Genomic DNA, 22,490 nt, shown 5'->3' on the forward strand with positions numbered 1-22,490 from the left:
AATAGCTGAAGGGGCTTGCGACCCCATAATAAGAACAATGCCAACCAACCAGACCTTCCAGGAACTAAACCACTAACCAAAGTCTATACATGGACTGACCCTAAGCTCCAACTTCATAGATAGCAGTGAATAGCCTTGTTGGGGCACTAGTGGAAGGTGCAGCCCTTGTTCCTGGCAAGGTTAGACCTTCAGTGTAGGGGATTGTTGTGGGGTATGCAGTAATGGAGAGTAGATTGGGAAGGGAGCACCCATTCAGAAGGGGAGGTAAAGGGGCTAGGGGACTGATGGACAGGAAACTGGGAAAGGCAATAACATTTGAAAGGTAAATAAGAAATACACAATTTAATGAAAATGAAAAAAAATTGAACATATGAAAATTTATAAATTACCTATGTAACAATGGAATAAGTATGAATTATTAATGGACATTAAGAAATAATATTTGGATGAGCATGTCATATTAAATATGGTACTAATTCAGGCAGAGGAAATTATATGCAAATTATGATTGATAAACACATTAAAAGAAGAAAAGAACATATGAATTTTTATATCAAAGAAAGATTAAAATTTCAACATTATCCAGGTATGATGCCACCAATTTATTGACTCAGAGAAACTGAGGAGCAAACGAGCAGATGTGGTTTTCACAAATGAAATAGAGAAGTTTCTCTCATGCTGTAACACCAGAATATAATTGTTTAAAGAAATAATGTTTGATGGAGTTGAATCCATTTTATAGTTGTATATCTTATGTTTTTAGAATAGAATAGGGAATAAATTCAAACCTCTTAACATTTGCTAACATAGAAACTAAATTTATTTTTCAACTATATTTTAATAGACTTATTCTTTCTAGAATGTGTTTTGTCTCTCATATGATGAAATGAGTTCTTTTCTGGTCTCAACAAGATAATGTAACACTTAGGAGCAAATATAAAACCAAGGAGGGCTGCACTGGAAGCTAAGATAGAGAATACTTCCATAGCCACCATGACCTTCCCCTTAGTGCTATGGTAGACAGGAAGAAATGTGACCCAGACACAGAAGAACACCAGCATGCTGAATGACAGAAATTTGGATTCATTGAATGTATCAGGCAGATTTCTAGATAAGAATGCCATGGTGTAACCACCAATTGCCAGGGAGCAGAGGTATCCCAGAACACAGTGGAAGGCAAGAGATGATCCCTTGTTACACAAAAGTAGGATGTGTCCATGTTCAGCATGAAAATCTTGGTCAATGAATGGAGGAGAGGTTGCCATCCATAATGCACAAAGAAGAAGTTGGATCAGAGTACAGATAGGAATTATATAGTTTGGGGCCCTTGATATCATTAACCACCTCACCATTCTCCCTGGAATGGTGGCTTTGAAAGCAATGACCACAGTAATAGCTTTGGCCAATACAGTAGCCAGAGCCACAGTGAATGCAACTCCAAATATGGTCTGCTGGAAAATACAGGTGGCTGCATTTGGTTGACCAATAAAGTTCAAGGAACAGAGTAAACAAAAGGTGATTGTGATGAGCAAAGTGTAACTGAGACCTCGATTATTGGCTTTCACAATGGGAGTCTCTCTGTACTTCACAAAGACCCCAATTACAAAGGCTGTGAGTGCAGATAAGCAGAGAGATATACTGGCCAGAATCATCCCCAAGGGGTCTTCATAGGCCAGAAAGCTCACAGTTTTCTGGAAGCAATGGTTCTTCTCTGGATTTGCATAATGACTCTCTGGACACTTCATACACTGATCCACATCTGGTCAGAAATGTAGGTTATCATGAGATCATGAGTCCAGACTGAATTGATACCTTATTTTTTCTGAGTCATTTTTATGTACAAGGACTGTTACAAATTCAAGGACTGTTACAAATTCCACCTTACCTTTTTTCTCAGGAAAAAAGTAATAAGCACGCTGTAATGAATAGTTAAATATTTATATACTTTTCCTTCTTTCTCATGTATTTCTTCTAGTATGCATATTCACATATAGTGTGTTTTCATTCAATCATTCTTTCCTACCATCATATTCTTTCTCTTACATAAGAGAAAGTCATTTCCACTGATAAGTAGATATTAGTCCCAAAGCTTGGATATATAAGACACAATTCCCAGACCACATGAAGCTCAAGAAAAAGGAAAATAAATCTGTGGATGCTTCAGACATTTTAGAAGGGGGGACAATAAAATATTTACAGAAGGACATAAAGAAACAAAATATGAAGCAGAGACTAAAGGAAAGGCCATCAAGAGACTGCCATACATGGGGATCCATCCCATATACAGACATTAAACCCAGCACTATTGGGGTTCCCAAGGAGTACATGTTAACAGGAGCCTGATATAGCTGTCCACTGAGAGGCTTTGCCAGAGATGGACAAATACAGAGGCAGTTGCTCACTACCAACCATTGGATGGAGAAGAGGGTTCAAAATGAAAGAGTTGGAGAAAGGATTGTACAACCTGAAGGGGTTTATAACCCCATAAGAACAATCATAACAACCAACCAGAGCTCCCTGGGACTAATCCCCATTTACTATGTACACATAGACAAACCCATGGCTCCAGCTGCATATGTGGCAGAGGATGGCCTTGTTAAGCACCAATCGGGAGGAGAAGCCTTTGGTCAAGCCAAGGCTGAATCACCCAATATAAGTGAATGTCAGGTCAGGGAGGCAGGAAGGAGTGGATGATTGGGGAGGAGCACCCTCATAGAAAAATGGGGAAGAGGGGTAGGATAGGGAGTTTAAGGATTAGAAAGAGGAAAAGGGGATAGCATTTGAAATGTAAATAAAAATATCTAATAAAAAAGAAAATTAAATTAATCCAACTCTTCAATCAATATTAAGAAATAGAAAAATACTGAGAATTATTATTCCTTTATTTAATATACCATAATTGTATATATTACCTATTCTTAAAACTAGAGATTGCCCCCAAATACAAGGGCACCTACATACGTAAAAGAAACCTTATTAAAGCTTAAAACACACATTGCACCTCACACAATAATAGTAGGAGATTTAAACACCCCACTCTCATCAATGGACATATCATGGAAACAGAGATTGAACAGAGATGTAGACAGACTAAGAGAACTCATGAACCAAATGGACTTAACAGATATTTATAGAACATTCTATCCTAAAGCAAAAGGATATACATTCTTCTCAGCTCCTCATGGTATTTTCTCCAAAATTGACCATATAATTGGTCAAAAAACGGGCCTCTACAGGTACAGAAAGATAGGAATAATCCCATGCATGCTATCAGACCATCATGGCCTAAAGCTGGTCTTCAATAACAATAAGGGAAGAACGCCCACATATACCTGGAAGTTGAACAATGCTCTACTCAACAATGACCTAGTCAAGGAAGAAATAAAGAAAGAAATTAAAAACTTTTTAGAATTTAATGAAAATGAAGGTACAACATACCGAAACTTATGGGACACAATGAAAGCTGTGCTAAGAGAAAAACTCATAGCTCTGAGTGCCTGCAGAAAGAAACAGGAAAGAGCAAATGTCAGCAGCTTGACAGCACACCTAAAAGCTCTAGAACAAAAAGAAGCAAATACACCCAGGAGGAGTAGAAGACATGAAATAATCAAACTCAGAGCTGAAATCAACCAAGTAGAAACAAAAAAGACCATAGAAAGAATCAACAGAACCAAAAGTTGGTTCTTTGAGAAAATAAACAAGATAGATAAACCCTTAGCCAGGCTAACGAGAGGACACAGAGAGTGTGTCCAAATTAACAAAATCAGAAATGAAAAGGGAGACATAACTACAGATTCAGAAGAAATTCAAAAAATCATCAGATCTTACTATAAAAGCCTATATTCAACAAAACTTGAAAATCTGCAGGAAATGGACAATTTCCTAGACAGATACCAGGTACCGAAGTTGAATCAGGAACAGATAAACCAGTTACACAACCCCATAACTCCTAAGGAAATAGAAGCAGTCATTAAAGGTCTCCCAAAAAAAAGAGCCCAGGTCCAGACGGGTTTAGTGCAGAATTCTATCAGACCTTCATAGAAGACCTCATACCAATACTATCCAAACTATTCCACAAAATTGAAACAGATGGAGCACTACCGAATTCCTTCTATGAAGTCACAATTCCTCTTATACCTAAACCACACAAAGACCCAACAAAGAAAGAGAACTTCAGACCAATTTCCCTTATGAATATCGACGCAAAAATACTCCATAAAATTCTGGTAAACCGAATCCAAGAGCACATCAAAACAATCATCCACCATGATCAAGTAGGCTTCATCCCAGGCATGCAGGGATGGTTTAATATACGGAAAACCATCAACGTGATACATTATATAAACAAACTGAAAGAACAAAACCACATGATCATTTCATGAGATGCTGAGAAAGCATTTGACAAAATTCAACACCCCTTCATGATAAAAGTCCTGGAAAGAATAGGAATTCAAGGCCCATACCTAAACATAGTAAAAGAGACATACATCAAACCAGTTGCTAACATTAAACTAAATGGAGAGAAACTTGAAGCAATCACACTAAAATCAGGGACTAAACAAGGCTGCCCACTCTCTCCCTACTTATTCAATATAGTTCTTGAAGTTCTAGCCAGAGCAATCAGACAACAAAAGGAAATCAAGGGGATATAGATTGGTAAAGAAGAAATAAAAATATCACTATTTGCAGATGATATGATAGTATATTTAAGTGATCCCAAAAGTTCCACCAGAGAACTACTAAAGCTGATAAAAAACTTCAGCAAAGTGGCTGGGTAAAAAATTAACTCAAAGAAATCAGTAGCCTTCCTCTAAACAAAAGAGAAACAAGCCGAGAAAGAAATTAGGGAAATGACACCCTTCATAATAGACCCAAACAATATAAAGTACCTCGGTGTGACTTAAACCAAGCAAGTAAAAGATTTGTACAATAAGAACTTCAAGACTCTGAAGAAAGAAATTGAAGAAGACCTCAGAAGATGGAAAGATCTCCCATGCTCATGGATTGGCAGGATTAATATAGTAAAAATGGCCATTTTACCAAAAGCGATCTACAGATTCAATGCAATCCCCATCAAAATACCTATCCAATTCTTCAAAGAGTTAGACAGAACAATTTGCAAATTCATCTGGAATAACAAAAAACCCAGGATAGCTAAAACTATCCTCAACAATAAAAGGACTTCAGGGGAATCACTATCCTGAACTCAAGCAGTATTACAGAGCAATAGTGATAAAACTGCATGGTATTGGTACAGAGACAGACAGATAGACCAATGGAACAGAATTGAAGACCCAGAAATGAACCCACACACCTATGGGAACTTGATTTTTGACAAAGGAGCCAAAACCATTCAATGGAAAAAAGATAGCATTTTCAGCAAATGGTGCTGGTTCAACTGGAGGTCAACATGTAGAAGAATGCAGATTGATCCATGCTTATCACCCTGTACAAAGCTTAAGTCCAAGTGGATCAAGGACCTCCACATCAAACCAGATACACTCAATCTAATAGAAGAAAAACTAGGGAAGCGTCTGGAACACATGGGCACTGGAAAAAATTTCCTGAACAAAACACCAATGGCCTATGCTCTAAGATCAAGAGTCGACAAATGGGGTCTCATAAAACTGCAAAGCTTCTATAAGGCAAAGGACACTGTGGTTAGGACAAAACGGCAACCAACAGATTGGGAAAAGATCTTTACCAATCCTGCAACAGATAGAAGGCTTATATCCAAAATATACAAAGAACCCAAGAAGTTAGACTGCAGGGAGACAAATAACCCTATTAAAAAATGGGATTCAGAACTAAACAAAGAATTCACAGCTGAGGAATGCCGAATGGCTGAGAAACACCTAAAGAAATGTTCAACATCTTTAGTCATAAGGGAAATGCAAATCAAAACAACCCTGAGATTTCACCTCACACCAGTGAGAATGGCTAAGATCAAAAACTCACGTGACAACAAATGCTGGGGAGGATGTGGAGAAAGAGGAACACTCCTCCATTGTTGGTGGGGTTGCAGACTGGTACACCCATTCTGGAAAACAGTCTGGAGGTTCCTCAGAAAATTGGACATTGAACTACCTGAGGATCCAGTTATACCTCTTTTAGGCATATACCCAAAAAATGCCCCAACATATAAAAAAAAGACACGTGCTCCACTATGTTCATAGCAGCCTTATTTATAATAGCCAGAAGCTGGAAAGAACCCAGATGCCCTTCAACAGAGGAATGGATACAGAAAATGTGGTACATCTACACAATGGAATATTACTTAGCTATCAAAAACAATGCCTTTATGAAATTCATAGACAAATGGTTGGAACTGGAAAATATCATCCTGAGTGAGGTAACCCAATCACAGAAAAACACACATGGTATGTACTCATTGATAAGTGGCTATTAGCCCAAATGCTTGAATTACCCTAGATGCCTAGAACAAATGAAACTCAAGACAGATGATCAAAATGTGAATGCTTCACTCCTTCTTTAAAAGGGGGAATAAGAATACCCTTGGCAGGGAATAGAGAGGCAAAGATTAAAACAGAGACAGAAGGAGCACCCATTCAGAGTCTGCCCCACATGTGGCCCATACATATACAGCCACCCAATTAGACAAGATGGCTGAAGCAGAGAAGTGCAGGCCGATAGGAGCCGGATGTAGATCTCTCCTGAGAGACACAGCCAGAATATAGCAAATCCAGAGGCGAATGCCAGCAGCAAACCACTGAACTGAGAATAGGACCCCCATTGAAGAAATCAGAGAAAGAACTGGAAGAGCTTGAAGGGGCTCGAGACCCCTTATGAACAACAATGCCAAGCAACTAGAGCTTCCAGGGACTAAGCCACTACCTAAAGACTATACATGGACTGACCCTGGGCTCTAACCTCATAGGTAGAAATGAATATCCTAGTAAGATCACCAGTGGAAGGGAAGCCCTAGGTCCTGCTAAGACTGAACCCCCAGTGAACGTGATTGTTGTGGGGAGGGTGGCAATGGGGGAAGGTGGGGAGGGGAACAACCATAAAGAAGGGGAGGGGGAGGGATTAGTGGCATGTTTGCCCGGAAACCGGGAAAGGGAATAACATTTGAAATGCAAATAAGAAATACTCAAGTTAATAAAAAAAATATGAAAAAAAAACTAGAGATTGAATATTCTAAAAGACCTCTTAGTCTTGTTATATCTCTACATTATAGATGGCATACAATGTAAGTTGTATAAATTCTGTAATCTGAGTTTATAATTGCATATAGTTCTATTACATGGAGATAGACAATAGTAATGTAACCTACAGATTTAGGAAATTTAAATATTTAATTACAATAGACAGTAAAGATGCTGGGGAAATCTAATGCAAATTTCCAATTTCTAGCCGTATGAAAATTAGATAGATTTTGATATAAGTTTCAAGTGCTAGGACTTGAACTTATTAACTATTCAGGCAAATTGTTTAATATTAGCAAGTTAGGGCAGGAAAATGTGTTGTAGTCAAATACTAGATATCCATCTTTAGACAATTTAGATGACGTTTTTTAATTTTAGGATCTTTACATTAGCATATAAATCTTCACAGATGTTATAGGTACTGAACATGTACATGTGATGCATCTTTCATATCTTTGGCTATTTCTGACTCTTAAGTATCTCCCTGTGTTTATTGTGGGTTTAAATCTTTGCTGTCAGTCAAGTGATACTGAAAATTACTAAAGTTACCTCAGGTAGGATGATATTCTCCGAAAGACCCAACCAGCAGCTGAAAGAGTCAGATGCCAATATGTGTACCCCACCAAAGAACAGAAGCTGCTGACCTCTCTGTTGAATTAGGGAAAAGCTGGAGGAAACTGAGTACAATACTGTAGGAGGACCAGCACTGTCAGTTAACCGGACCCCCGAGATCTCTCAGACAATCACCAACCAGGCAGCATATATCAGCTGAGATGTGGCCCCTGACACATATACAGCAGAGGACACCCGGGTCTGGGTTCAGTCAGAGAAGATGAACCTAATTCTCAAGGGACTGGGGGTCCAAGGAAGTTTAGAGGTCTGTGATGGTATGGGGTGGAGACATATTTGTGGAGACAAGCAGGGGCAAGGAGGAGATGTGGCATATGGAACAGTTGGAGGGTGGAGCAGGAGGATAATAAAATCTGGAGGGTAAAAGTAAATAATAATCTTTAAAATATACTAAACTTTACAAATCTGTGACAAGGCAGGAAGTTTTGAGGATGGGAAAATAGAAAATATGACATTGAAGCTGATTATATGTGTATATGGTTATATACACTACCTCTGTTACAGTCTACCTACAGAGATTTAAAAAATACAACAGAAACAAAACAAAACAAAACAAAACAAAAAAAAACAGAAGAAATGTATGTTGGGTGCCTAGAATTTCTGAGCAGTCTCATTAAAGCAATAATAAAATTACATCCAAAAGTATATCTTGCAGCTCCGAGTATTTTTTAATATGTTTTAAAATTATATGATTTTAGGCCATAAACAAAGTCTATCATAAAAAATCTGGTAGTCATCGTTTTAATCCAAGAAGAAAGCTAGTCAATATCCTTGAAATGCGTTCATGGACATCATGCTTTCCTTAGCTCCTCTCTTGTTTATATCTTTATTTGTGTACTCTGCCAGCTTATGTCTAGCATATGCTCATGTCAGTAGTTTCGTAGAAATGACAGTTAAATACCACAAAATCTAAGAAAGTGCGAACAAAAAGTGTGACTATATTTCAAAAGTTGATTTTGTGACTTTCATAAAAGCACTAGTAATAGTTTCTCATCTATTTTATGACTGACCTTAAATTAAATAGCAAATTTCATTTACTACACATGCTACTCCCTTAATTGCAGCCAAAATTACATGTAGGAAGGTAACAGTGGTTCTTTCAAAAGTTATCTCCTTGAGGGAACCAAATTTATTGAATTGAATTGAAATCTATTAAAAATCTGTGTATGGTGAAATGATAAATTTCTATCAAGGAAAATTAGAAGATAGTAGGACTGACAGCTGTCACCTTAGTCACCCAAACCTATTTATAAAGTTTATCAGTTCAGATTCTGTGTATTTTCATAATACATAATGTATTATCATGTTAAAATTGACAATAAATCTTCATTAATTCTCATTTAAAAGACTTTATCTGTTCATTAAAAATATTTTTACTACTATTTATAATGTAATTATGGTAGGAAAAATAAAACTTACTATAAATTTTATGATTCCATGTCAATACAATAACACTTATTTAAAATATATGTGTGGTTGAGATTCAATAATGGGAGTATTAAATAAATGATAGAAAATATGTTTTCACTTTGATGATGATAAAAATGTGATTCTCTGTGTCTCTCATGTTCTCTGCCTCTGTCTCCCTATCTTGCTATATCTGTTTATCTCACTCTCTTTCTCTCTCTATCTATATAAATATGAATATTTATATGTATAAAATAAAATAAGATATATGCATATATTACCTATGTACATATACAAACACATATTGTACATGTATGTACATATACCTCTATAATTTTAATTCATGTGCTAGATATTCATTCCTAAACAATAAAAAGAATTGGCCTAATTGCAGAGATTTTTCATGATGACAATCTCCTCATCAATTTATTCAGTAATATGGTAAGTGGATCATTATTTACAAGAATTATATGAAAAGTTCTGGGCAATAGTTCATCTATCATACACACTAAGTTCTTATGAGAACAAAAGCTCACTACCAGACCTTAATAAAATGTTACTCTCACATTTCAAATAGTGATACAAATTAATCTATAATATTTAAAAATAAAATCTGTAGCATCTACATTCAGCAACAGGAAACAGAAAAGGATATCTAACTAATAATAATGAAAATGTGTATATAAAAGCTATAACTATCAATTGACTCTTGATTAAACTCAGCTAGATATTTTCTAGGTAAAATTTTCAAAAATATTTAAGGGGTTGTGTTGTTATCTGTGTTAGTTATTGTTCTATTCCTCTGTGAACAGAAAATAGCTTATAAAACTATTTAACAGGGGTGTTTCCTTATAGATTTGCACTGTTAGTCCATTTCTGCCATATCAATAAGCATGACAGTATCCAGGCAGGGATGACACTTGAGCACTGGATGAATTAAATTCTTTTATTCTGATTTAAAAGCAGAAATCAGAAAAAAAGAATCCAGATTTCACATACACTTTTAAAATTTCAAACTTGCCTCTCATAACATAGCTCCCCCCAAAAGATCTCAAACTCTAATCCTCTCCAAAATTCTCAATAACAAAATAAAATGTTTCTTAAATTTTATCCAAGAGAAAGCATGAAGCCCTGTAATGTGCAGATAACTAGAATTAATTATTGTTTTCTGGACTTATTAGACACTTGGACTTATGAATTTATAGCCCACGGGAAAATGAATTAGAAAGTTGCAGACTAAAATCAGACCAAACTCCCACATAGAGAGTGTAGGTAGGAATAAAACATAAAAACACACTCCTGGAAAATAAGATATTGGCAATTGTTAGCTCTTTGGAAGAGAGTCATTTTTTATCAGGTATCTCATGGTTGGTTAACTACTTTCAATTGAGATCTACAACAATAAAAGTAGATGAGTATCATAGAAAATTTTAGAAAGTTTAATTGCAAAATATTGAATAGCTAGAAAAGAAGGACTAGATCTGGGAGGATTGAGGGGGCTGCAATGGTCTATATATGCTTGGCTCAGGGAGTGGCACTATTAAGAGGCCTTATTGGACTAGGTGTGGTACTATACTCATGGGCATTAAGACACTCACCCTAGATGCCTGGAAGGCAGTCTTGTCATTTTTGCTCTCAGAACAAGATGTAGATCTCTCAGCTTGCCTATGCCATGCCTTCCTGGATCTTGCCTTGATATTAATGGACTGAACATTTGAAATTTTAACCTGGCCACAATTAAATGTTGCCATTTTAAGAGCTGGTGTGTATTCACAGCAGTAAAACTCTAAGAAGAGGTTGGTACTGGTGTATTGCTATGACAGACCTTAACATGTTTTTTTTTTAGAAGAATATGGATTTTGTGGCTTTGGATTTGGACAGCGGAGGAATCCTTTAAGTGGGGTTAAGGGATCTCCTAGTAGGAATATCAAAGTTTTTGTTGCTGAGAGTGATTTGAAGTCTGCAAACCTGGTCCAAGATGTTTCAATGGAGAAGAATTTTAGTTGTGACTTAGAGATGATTTTGTGGTATTTTGGTGAAAAAATGTGAATAATTTTTGCTATATTCCAAGGAGACAGCCTGAGGTTATGGTGAAGTGATTTAGATTGCTTTGAAAAAGGAAGTATCAAAAAACCATGGTATAAATTCTGTTGTGTGCTTACTAAAGTTCACTTTTATGAAAAGGTTTTTAATGAAAAGATGCAAAATGAAAGAGGAAAAATAAAAAATATGTGGCTCAAGAATTAAAGGGGCACCAGGAAGTAGATTGGGACTGAATTCTATGTTCCAGGAAATAAGCCAATTAAGAGAGTAGGATTTTGGGAGAAGATCTCACCCAGGTAAATTTAGGCAGGCATAGTGCTTCAAACTATCAAAGTCAGGAGAGAGAGGTAAGCAGATCTCTGAGTTCAAGTCCAGCCTGGTCAAGAGCAATTTCCAAGAAGAGAAAAGCTTAAGAGCAGCCTTGGGGGAAACATCTTTAAACCTAATATTTAGAAAATAGGACTGAAGATCTCTGCGTTCAAGGTAAATCTATGGAGGAAGTTTGAGGATAGCCAAGCATAGACTGTGAAGGAGTAGGAAAAGAGAAGGCTGGTCGTGATATGATAGAGTAAAGGGGACAAAGTTTAAGTCCCAGGAAACAGCAGAACTCAGCAGCCTTGTATCTCTGACTTTAGAGTCAAGGGACTACTGGAAAAATTTATGCTGGTTACCTGGAACGTTGAAATTGTCAGTTATTAAGAAGGGCCCAACATCACTGTGGTGAAATCTTGGAAGTATTTTCTTAGAGAATAAGAATGCTAGAGATAGCCAAGGTAGCACCTACAGCTAGAGGTGCACTTGGTAATGCGTAAGAATTGCCCTGGTGATCCTGGCTTTTCAGGTATGTAGGGATCATGGAGAGCAGCTGAGGTGTGGCACCATGAGATGCCATTGAAAACCATTGGTGAAGATGAAACCTCAGCTGCAGTTGAAGACCCAAGGTTAAAGGGTCAGGCAAAGAAGCTGAGGCAAGACACCATGAAGAGAACCTCTGAGAGACTATTGGTGAAGCCTACTTGCAGCAGAAAATTCTATATTTCAGATGTCATTACCATGGCATGATCACTGAGAATACCAGGAGCAGTGGTGGAGAAAACCAGATCCTAGAGGTTAGAGGATCCAGAGGGCAGAGTTAGAGAAGTGACATAAGCCCTTTGGAGGAGACCAGAAGATCATGTATGGATCAAAGACATTTGATTAAGAAGCTGTGAAATTGAAGTTGACTTGGAGACTCTAAGGTATTAAAGAAGTCTGAGCTGTGGGATACTTGACAAGGAAAGTTGCTAACAGTGAGTGGTCCCAGCCCAGAGGATAAAAGTTTGTATATTCAAGAAAGATGAAAAAGGAGTTTTCAGCTAGTTTGCTGTCTTTCTTTGGGGATTGCAGTTCAGAGATTAGATGAAACTTAGGTCTTTGAACTTTGGAGTTTTAACATTGTTGAGACTGCTATAGACTATGGGAACTATGGAAGACAGACAAGATACTTTTATTATTATGTTTAGCTGGGTATGTCCCTGTAGAGTAGACTTAAGTTTGAACATGAATAGGGAGCCATGGAGTGGAGTGTAATGATTTGTATGTGCTTGGCCCAAGGAGTGGCACTATTAAGACCTTGTTGGTGTAGGTGTGTCACTGTGGACATGGGCTTTAAGACCCTGCTGTCTGGAAGGCAGTCTTCTGTTTGCCTTCAGAACAAGATGTAGAACTCTCAGACCTCCAACACCATTCTTGCCTAGATGCTGCCATGCTCTCACCTTGATAATGGACTGAACCTCTTAACCTGTAAGCTAGCCACAATTAAATATCATTCTTTTAATAGTAGATGTGGTCATGGTACCTGTTCACTGGATAAAACCCTTTAGTTAAGAAGGAGTGAATATGATCAAAACACATTGTACAAAATTATTGAACAACTAAAAATTGAGAGAAAATATATTTTGAAAAATGAGTTTGAGATAATCACTAATATAAAGATGTGAATCTGAGTATTAAAAGTTATTTAAATATAACTGGAAAACCTATATTAATACTTTATCATTACGTGCTAAATGGTACCATCAAATAAAACATACTGTGAACTACACTGAAAATATTTATTTTTTTCTCCCAGAGTCAATTTGGCAGTGAACTAAAAATATAAATCACATATGATATTTAATGGCTATGGTGGGCCATTTCAATGAGATCCTGAAGAATTATGACATTTAAATTCCTAAACAAAGTGAACATATTTATTTGTGATTTGCATTTAGACAATTTCATTGGCTAGATCATTAAGGAGCTCTGTGAAGAAATGAGAAAGATTTCAGTAAATCCTGCATTTACCTGTCTCATTAGAAATCTCATTGTCTGCACAGGGAGTGCAATTGTAACAGCAGATGGCCTTGCCCTCCAGGGTTACTTTTCTGAATCCAGGCACACAACTCTTACTACATACAGACTGAGGGATCTGAGAAAAATTAAAGAAATGTTATCTAAATCTTAGTGTTTTATCAAAAGTCATCACAAATAAAATTTTTGAATGTTATACAATCATTTCCCAAGTATTCTTGTAAATACAGAGGATTTTTAGAAAGATTATACCCTGGAGAAACAAATGTGCTTAAAGATTTATCAGATAATTATTACCGGAGTGTTGGAGAATTTGTACCCATAATGAGGAATGGGCAAGTTTGAGAAACGTAGGTGATAGGGAATATAATATAAAAGACAAATCCTGAGTGATACAATCTTTGTACTTTCTGACTAATGCATTGATCACACTTACTTCCATCATGACTGAGGATCTGCTCTGTCAATTTGATAGGATCTAGATTCAATATAGAAACAGATATGTGTATTTCTAGGAAAAATATATAGATAAATTTATAAGTTGAAAAGGGACGCTTAAATTTTGATGATGTCTCAGAATGAATGTATAGAAGGTAGAAGAAAGCAGCATTATTCATGCATTTCTGAATTCAGAGTATATATATATATATATATTCATAATTTGGATATTATATATTTCCAAATATAATGCACACACCCTGAAATTGTTTATGTATAGATTTATAGGAGATATGCAAGCCAGAAGATTCTCCACATGCACCCGATATAGGTCTCCTTATACTAGAGGTTGAAAAAAGCTAGCCCAATTGTTCATGGGATAGACATTTTTTTAAGCAAGATTGTCAATGGACCTATTGAAAATATATGAACAGTTAAGGGATGCTAACAGGGTTCTTATATGGTATTTTGAATACCATAGGGGCTAAAGTATTTGAGTGCTTATTTCCATATTTGTGGCACCATTTGGGACGTAAATTAAACTTTTGAAGATACAGACTTGCTGGAGAAAATTTTTTCAATGTGGTTGGAATCGAAACATTTTAATTTTCTCCTCAGTTCTAAGTTTCTCATTCTTCTTACTGTAAATATGGATGTATAGAAACATTATCATTCTGGTTCTTGAGACTGTCTTCATGACTAACCCTTGGTGTGATGCTTCTATCTATAACAGAATTTTATATTTTTGGATCATAACTAAAAATAAACCATTTTTCCATGAATCACCTTTGGAAATGTTGTTTGATCCTACAATAAAAAGTAAATTTTATATTGTTTCATGTTATTAATCTGGAATGAAAATATTTCTGAAACACATTGACCCAAGGCACATTTGAGAGCTGGAAATATCCTCTTCCAATGTGTTCCTAATATTTGACAGGTAGAGACTAAATAATATTCATATGAATGAATGCTGTGGGTCTTATTTAACACTAAATATTACCACTAATCTGAAACAAAGAATGAAAACATACAATACTCTAGTACAACCATTGTGGTATTTTGTATTGGTAATCAAAGAGTAATGGACCTTAAGTCAGAAAACAAGTATCATATCTTGAGAAATTAAAATTTTATTAACACAAGCTTAAAGTATTGATTTAATACATGACTCACCTCTGAAAATCTTTCTGCCCATTGTATCATAGGTTCAGATAAGGACAACTGTTGGCCCTCAGGAGCATTTCCTGAAAAGGATCCTATTTTCACTTTACGACCAAGACCCTTTGGTAAATTCCAAAGGTTAAAAATGTCATATTCTGCATTTAATTTCTTTCTCCCACCTAAACTCATGTTGTCTCTCTTATCAATATCCTTTAGGAAAATGTTTAGCTAAAAGAGATTCATAAATTTATATTAAACTGTATCTAGGAGACTGAAATGAACATATAGCTTTGAATGTGTCTTATTTATCTTAAAGTATGATGTAAATGTCAAATTAATGAAGCGTCTAATAATGTTAAATGAATGAATGACTGATTTGTGGGATACCATACTAGCCAGACCCATTTGCTTCCAGATTATCTACAAAGATCAACTATCTAAAATGAAGTTGCTGACTTCTAAAAGGGAATTGTTTAGGTGTGCAATCATTCTAATTGATTCACTTACCTATCTACTCATTTATTGCTGTTATAAAAAATTTACAGAAAAATTATTGATTTTTAATTGCAACTTTTAACATGAGAATATTGTATATCTAGATATTGATGACATGACAATCCTAATACCATAATCCTCCTGTACTCTTTTATCCCATTTATCATAAACACACACTGGAAACTGTCTTGACCTTGAAATGAGTTTCGAAATACAAAAATTCCCAAGATTATGGACAATATGAATATAATTTTATAATACCCAACTTTCTGTAATTGCAAATCTCACATATAAAGATGCTCATGACACAATATAGTATAGTGGCTATTACCTGCCAGGGGAAGAAGGTCATCACTTCCCCATTTTCATGTGGCTGTATTTGTACTTGTTGAAGACTCATCTGATGGAGACTGTGAGCCACAGCATACACAGCATTGTAAATGTTGTTGCTTTCTTCACTGATTGCTGTGTCCAATATATGACGAGGTAATACATCCAGAGACGCATTGGATTGACAGTTAGCCAGTAGTTGACAGTCAATATCAGAAAATGGGCACTTGAAGAACAAATGCCATAACTTAGGAAGGTAAATGTCTTCTGGATATTTGTAAGGATTAACTGTTTGAATAAACTTAGTAAGTTCAAAACTCTCTTTAAAATGGTGTGTAAAAATAAGGCTACCATGAAATGAGTCAAGCATGAAATAATCAGCATAATCAGTAATATGAGGTTCAATGTTCATGACCCAGACTTTCCATGTTAACAGTCTTTGCCCAATATTTCGCATTATACCTGTGATGGAATCAATGTCACTATAAATAATTATGACATTTGTCTCATCCATATTTTCCCAGAATTTGTTAAAATACTTAGTCCATGTGAATGGGATTATTTTCACAAAAGCTATGCAGACTCCTTTTTTCTCCATATCTTCTCTGAACTCTGACAAAATTTTGTTTCCTTTGTGGTCATCTGGAAGGATGATACCAACCCAGGACCACCTAAAATGAACCATCAAAGATACAATGCCTTGTGAAAGAGATGTATACTTAGGGGTCATCTGATACAGAGAAGAATATTGACCACGATCACTCAAAATGGGATCATAAGGTCCAAAAGAAAGCTGAACCAAGTAAGAAGAAGAATATTAACATTGAGCAAAATTACATTCCTGAAGCAACAAATGACAACAGGGAAAAAAGTTAGTTTTATCTCAATTTTAAAGAAAAATTACATTTACATAATTTACAGAAATTTCCACCCAGCCTCTCAGTTTCAAGGGCCTGATTTTAAGAGAAATCTTGATTCACATTAAAGTGTTTTGGAACTTCCTTTGATGTTGAAAAAATTTGAAAACTCTTCTTGTATTTTTAAAAACACCTATAATATGAACAAAGAGACCTTACTCCCAGGTCCACACTCCAAATTCTCTTACCTGTGGAAATTTAAAGAGTTGAAGTAATGTTCCAATTTGGGCAGATGCTGTCCATGATGTCCCTGTAAGTGCAGCAGTAAAAACTCTTTTGTTACAATTGTAATTTGGTAAAATCTTTTTCTGTCCTTGACCTGTGATCCAAATACAAGCATTCATAAGGGTTTCTTTCTCAGTGAATCTGATATTGTAGAAATCAAATCCAAGAGATATATTAGGTAAAAGATTGGGGTTCCCATTTATCTCCTTAATGGCCAATACCAAAGCCAGAATATACTGGTAGTTCTTAAAATTATACCTGTATAAATGACAAAAGAACACCAATTACAAAAGGAATGCAACATGGGACACATATCGAATATTGTAAACTTTATACTACATCTTTGTTTCCATAAATTATGCAGTTTAACTTTTTCACCATGTATAGGTGGAACTAGATTGTGTAAATATGTTAATATTTGGCAAGATCATTAAATATTATTACACAATGACTATATTTCCTCAAAACATACTTTATTTATAATCTATTAGATTATACTACAAAGATCAGTCTACCTATTATGAATCACTTTCTCACAAAATTACAGATCTCCTAATATGTTAATCTTGACCTTCTGAGATGTCTAATTATGATAATTCATCATACATTATTAAACTAATCAGATTTTAGAAACAATATGTTTATTAAATAATATTACAAATGAAATACATTTCTTATAGGTAATAGTTACCATAACTCTGATATTATTTTTCTACTATGGCATTCTGAAATTGCTAGTGGATAATAAATGAGCTTAGAACTTACTCATATAATCACTGGATTATAGGCCAACTCACATTCTTTTAAAAGTAATTTGCAGGAACAAAGTAAAACATTACATTATTTAATTAATATTGAGAAATGAATAATTTTATAGAAAATCAGTCTATACATGTCTTAATCCATACTTGAATGTAACATTAATTGGATCCAAGTATTTATTCTGCAAGAATAATTTCTAATTTACCATGCTGAAAAATAAGAGACACTGTTTACTTCAAGAGAGACTTTCTAAATATCCTGAAGTAAGAAAAGCTTCATATATATTATGAGCTTATTTTGGTATTTCTGTTTTGTCAAAATATCTGTCCACATTATATTATACTCAAAAAATGTTTATAAAAGCTATAAACAAGATCTCAGCAAAGGAAACAACTAATATAAGGAAGAATAGGAAAAAAAACACTTTCATTCTGTACTGAAAAAAATTATAATTGCTGAAAGCCTATTCAGAATAGATTGAAGATTATTTTCAAAGAATATAATCTTATTTGGTTTAGTTAAATTTATTTATTCATGTAATGTTTATAACTAAATATTTGCATCTAAATGATAAATGTTTATATATTATCAGGGAATAAATATTGAAAACCTCTAGCTGTAATATTACTTTCTGTAATTTAAGCATATTAGACATAAAATATCAAATATGAATAAAACATACCATAAAGCATATTCTTACAGTATTGTCACGATGATTTTTACGCATGAAAATTGACGATGATGGTATATAGCTCACGATCTAAGAGATATAGTCTCTGTGATATGTCAACTTCATGTTTGCTAGAAATAGAATACATGAATGAAGTCATGGTTGATTACCATTTGAACATAGCGAAGTTTACACCCCATATGACTGATGCGAGGGAAAAGAATTCTATTCTCACAAATATATAGAGTATTTTAGCTGTTACCTGAAATCATATTAGAAAGACTTCAATGAAGCGACTGAATAGCACATTGCCTATCATTGGCTTTAGTTGGGAGTGTAGGATCCGTGATACTGATTAGAGGCTCGATAGGATTCTCAAGATGTTGATTGTAAGATGAGAGTAATTTGTTCTCTGCTAATTTTTCTCTTTCATACGAAAATGAGCTGTAATCTCAAAAGCTGTGTGTCCACACACAAAGATGCTTGTGTCATAGGAAATTTGAGAAGACTATACTAATATCGTAGACAGCCTAATGAAAAGCTCAAATTTCTTCTAAATCCTCTATGTTCAACAAGAAACTCTCACACAATAACACACTCACTCTCTTACACTTCCTATATGATAGGATCAGAAAGTTAAAACATTATGAGAAAGAAATCTATTTAGAAAAGGCTACTTTTGGAAAACTAACATTACCAGAACATATACTGATAGCTCACTCTATTCCTTTTAGTAAATGTGACAGCCTTTATGGAAACATATTTATGCTTAATAAAACATATAATGAATAAGAGTCTCAGAGAAGATAGGAATTCATCCTTTTGCAAATGCGTTAGGGAACGTTTCAAACAGATAGGCAGATATTTAGTAAGTAATGACAAAAGATTGTTTTCGGCTTCCTGGGACTAAAAACCACCGCCCATATAAACCATGTGCTACGTGGACCGACCTGAACTCTATATGGTGAGCAGAGCATGGCCTTTGTTGAGCATTCAGAGGAAGGAGATGCCCTTGGGCCTGCCAAGGGTGGAGCGTCAGGGAATGGCCAGGGGGCATTAAGGGCTGGTGGACAGAGGGAACACCCTTTATAGAAGAAGGGTGAAGGCAGATGCACGGGCTTATGGACAGGAAACCAGAGTAGGAATAACATTTGAAATGTAAAGTCAAAGAGATCTCCTATTTTAGAATGTTTTCAGCTGTATGTAGGGCCTCATAGTGATCAATCTTGCAGGAATATCATACCAGAAGTGAACAAGCAAGGTAGATAATATTGCACTGATTTATAAAATATTTAACTAACACTAAGTTGCAAATTCTCTGACAAGTTGTATTCTGTGACAAGGAAAGCACTTTCACTTTTTAATGATCAGCCAGACACTAATACTCACAGCATGTAAACAGGAAATAAAAGAAATAGTCTCTGGTGGTGAAATGACTTGATACTGCAGCATGTTTATAACGTGAAGAATATGTCAAGACTTATCTTCTGCTGCCTGAAATTGCTGAGGTAGACAAAGAAACAGTGAAGATATAAGAAGGATTAATTATGACGAGTTAGAAGTGAGACCATCAATGTCTGAAATTTCCTATCTGCTAAACCATTTGAGAGAAAATCAGTGGTACTTGGTGTCAAAAATGGATGGAGATAAATACTGAATACGAATCATTTTACTTTTATCAAATTTTCCATAACTATATGTATGTTTTAAATTTTCAAATAAATCCTCTAGAGTAGCATAATGTTCAATATGTATCTATAAAATTTTCTTTCTCCTATCATCTATGTTTTGATAAAATTCCTTATATATTTCATATGATTTTTACCAAAACATAATATTGTCACACTGAGTGTGATTTACCTTCACACTTGTATTTCTTTTGGTTATTTTTAACTTGTTAACTCCCAAAAGGTTTTGTTATGCTTTTAAGGGGATTTCTAAGTATTAATGTTCTATTTCAGTGCCCTACTTTCTGTATAAATACATATATAAGATGGTCTTCAAGGAATTGGAAGGTTTGGTTGAGATAAATACATCTTATCTCTGTCTAATTCATAAAGACCTGCTGACACTATCCATCTATCTGGAATATTTCATGCAAGCTAAAACAGCCAAAAGTTGGTCCCCTCATATTCCTGATGTCTTGGTAAATACAGCCATAAAGACGAAAATACTGCAAAAAAGCATAAGTCGTTAAACACTGGGAATTGGAGAAAAAACTTATATCAGCAAACACTTATAAAAAACGAGAGATAGATGAAATGTCTGTGCAGCACAAAGGTATTCACAACTTCTAATTGTGACACACTATTTTGAAATTAGCTGCATGTAGCAAAAACACAGCCTCTTCAATCAACCAGTATAACAAACACTCAGGACTTACTGCATTTAGTGAAATAATCACAAGAACACACCCGGAATATGAGCAGCAAGGTCAGGATGCGATTAATTTATCCTTCCTTGAGATCATAATATTGAAAACTATTCTGACATTGTGGTATAGCAGCAATTGCAAAGAAGAGGTTTACTTCATTAACCAAATGAGGAAACTAAAATGAATAAATGCCAAGTTAACATTTATTTCCACATGAGAGAGGAAAAGAGTAAAAATGATAATAAATTTAAAAAATAGATTTTAGAATATCTATGAGTTGTTACATTAAAAGTAAACCAAGATACTATTACATTTTAATACCACACTCATTAAGATATAAGAATTCTAAACATTAAAAATAAATAATTGTACTCACTGTAAATAATTGTCCATATATTGGTATGGTAGAGAGCTTTATGTGGAACTTCTGTGTTTAGAGAATATGAGTAAGGAATAGGAAAATGCACCTATCGCAACATCTCCTTCCATAGTGAAATTCCTTTCAGGAGTTTTGTGTTAGCACTGCACTGATATCCACAGTGACAAAGTTGAAGAGAGTCAAATTTGGGAATCTGCAAGAAACCAGGAGAAACTGAAAGATCCAGTAAAACATCTCTTACTGATACTGCTGGTTCACTTGAGGCCAGATTTCAGAAAGCCTAATGACATATATGTTGAGGTCATGTTTTGTGACTATGGCTGTTTTTAACTTTTATTCCCCAGATGAGGCTGTCACACTCAATCATTGGCCCAAAATTTTTATGTTGCCTCCTCCCTTTCTATTGGGAATGAACTGTTTTTCTTGGGCACTAAACCGAGTCGCCCTCATGTCTGGTATCATCTAGGATATAAATTTGTTTGTATTTATTTGCAAATGTTGAAGACTATGATCCAGCTCATCGTTACAAATATCCAGAGGTCAGAGTTGACTCCTCTTGGGACGTGGCAATTGGCTGCAAATATGAAGCAAAGAAATCTTTTACATGAAAACAATATTGGCTGCTTCACTCCACATAAAAGTTAGTATCAGAATAGCCCAATTCAGCATGAAAAAGAAAGGACCAAAATGAAAACATTGCAGGTATATCCACTCAAGATTAACATATTCTCTGTTTTGAGAGGTCCGCTTGTGAGCAACAGTAAAAACACTAGAGAAATCATCGTATAATATTGCTGATATTTTTGTCGTAAGTGCAGCTCTCAGCTGTCATTCTGGTCCTGACTCACTTGGGTCACTGGTATTTTCACCAGTGGTGGTTCTCTATTTGGCCTACCTTCAAGTGCTCTGCTGCTCTTCTCCCATGATTCATCATCCATATTCTACATTACTGCATTCCTGCGTCTCTTTCTGCATCTCCGAGACTTAAAAGACATCTTCTTTTACACAAACACAAACATACACACACAGGCTGACAAAGAAAAGTTAAAAACAAAAACAAACAGGAAACAAACAACAAAGGACAGTAGTGGAGTAGCAGCATCGCTCTCAGCAATGTTGCTCTTTTGAGTATCTGCCAAGTTAGTTTCACGTGCTT

At 35.3% G+C, this 22,490-nt stretch overlaps 1 pseudogene; it reads right to left on the reverse strand.

Moving 5' to 3' along the window:
- Positions 1-830: 830 nt before the first annotated feature.
- Positions 831-21,568, reverse strand: LOC116892770 (annotated as a pseudogene).
- Between the last annotated feature and the right edge of the window lie 922 nt (positions 21,569-22,490).

This window comes from Rattus rattus, chromosome 2, assembly GCF_011064425.1.
Source record: "Rattus rattus isolate New Zealand chromosome 2, Rrattus_CSIRO_v1, whole genome shotgun sequence".
In the NCBI taxonomy this organism is placed as follows: domain Eukaryota; kingdom Metazoa; phylum Chordata; class Mammalia; order Rodentia; family Muridae; genus Rattus; species Rattus rattus.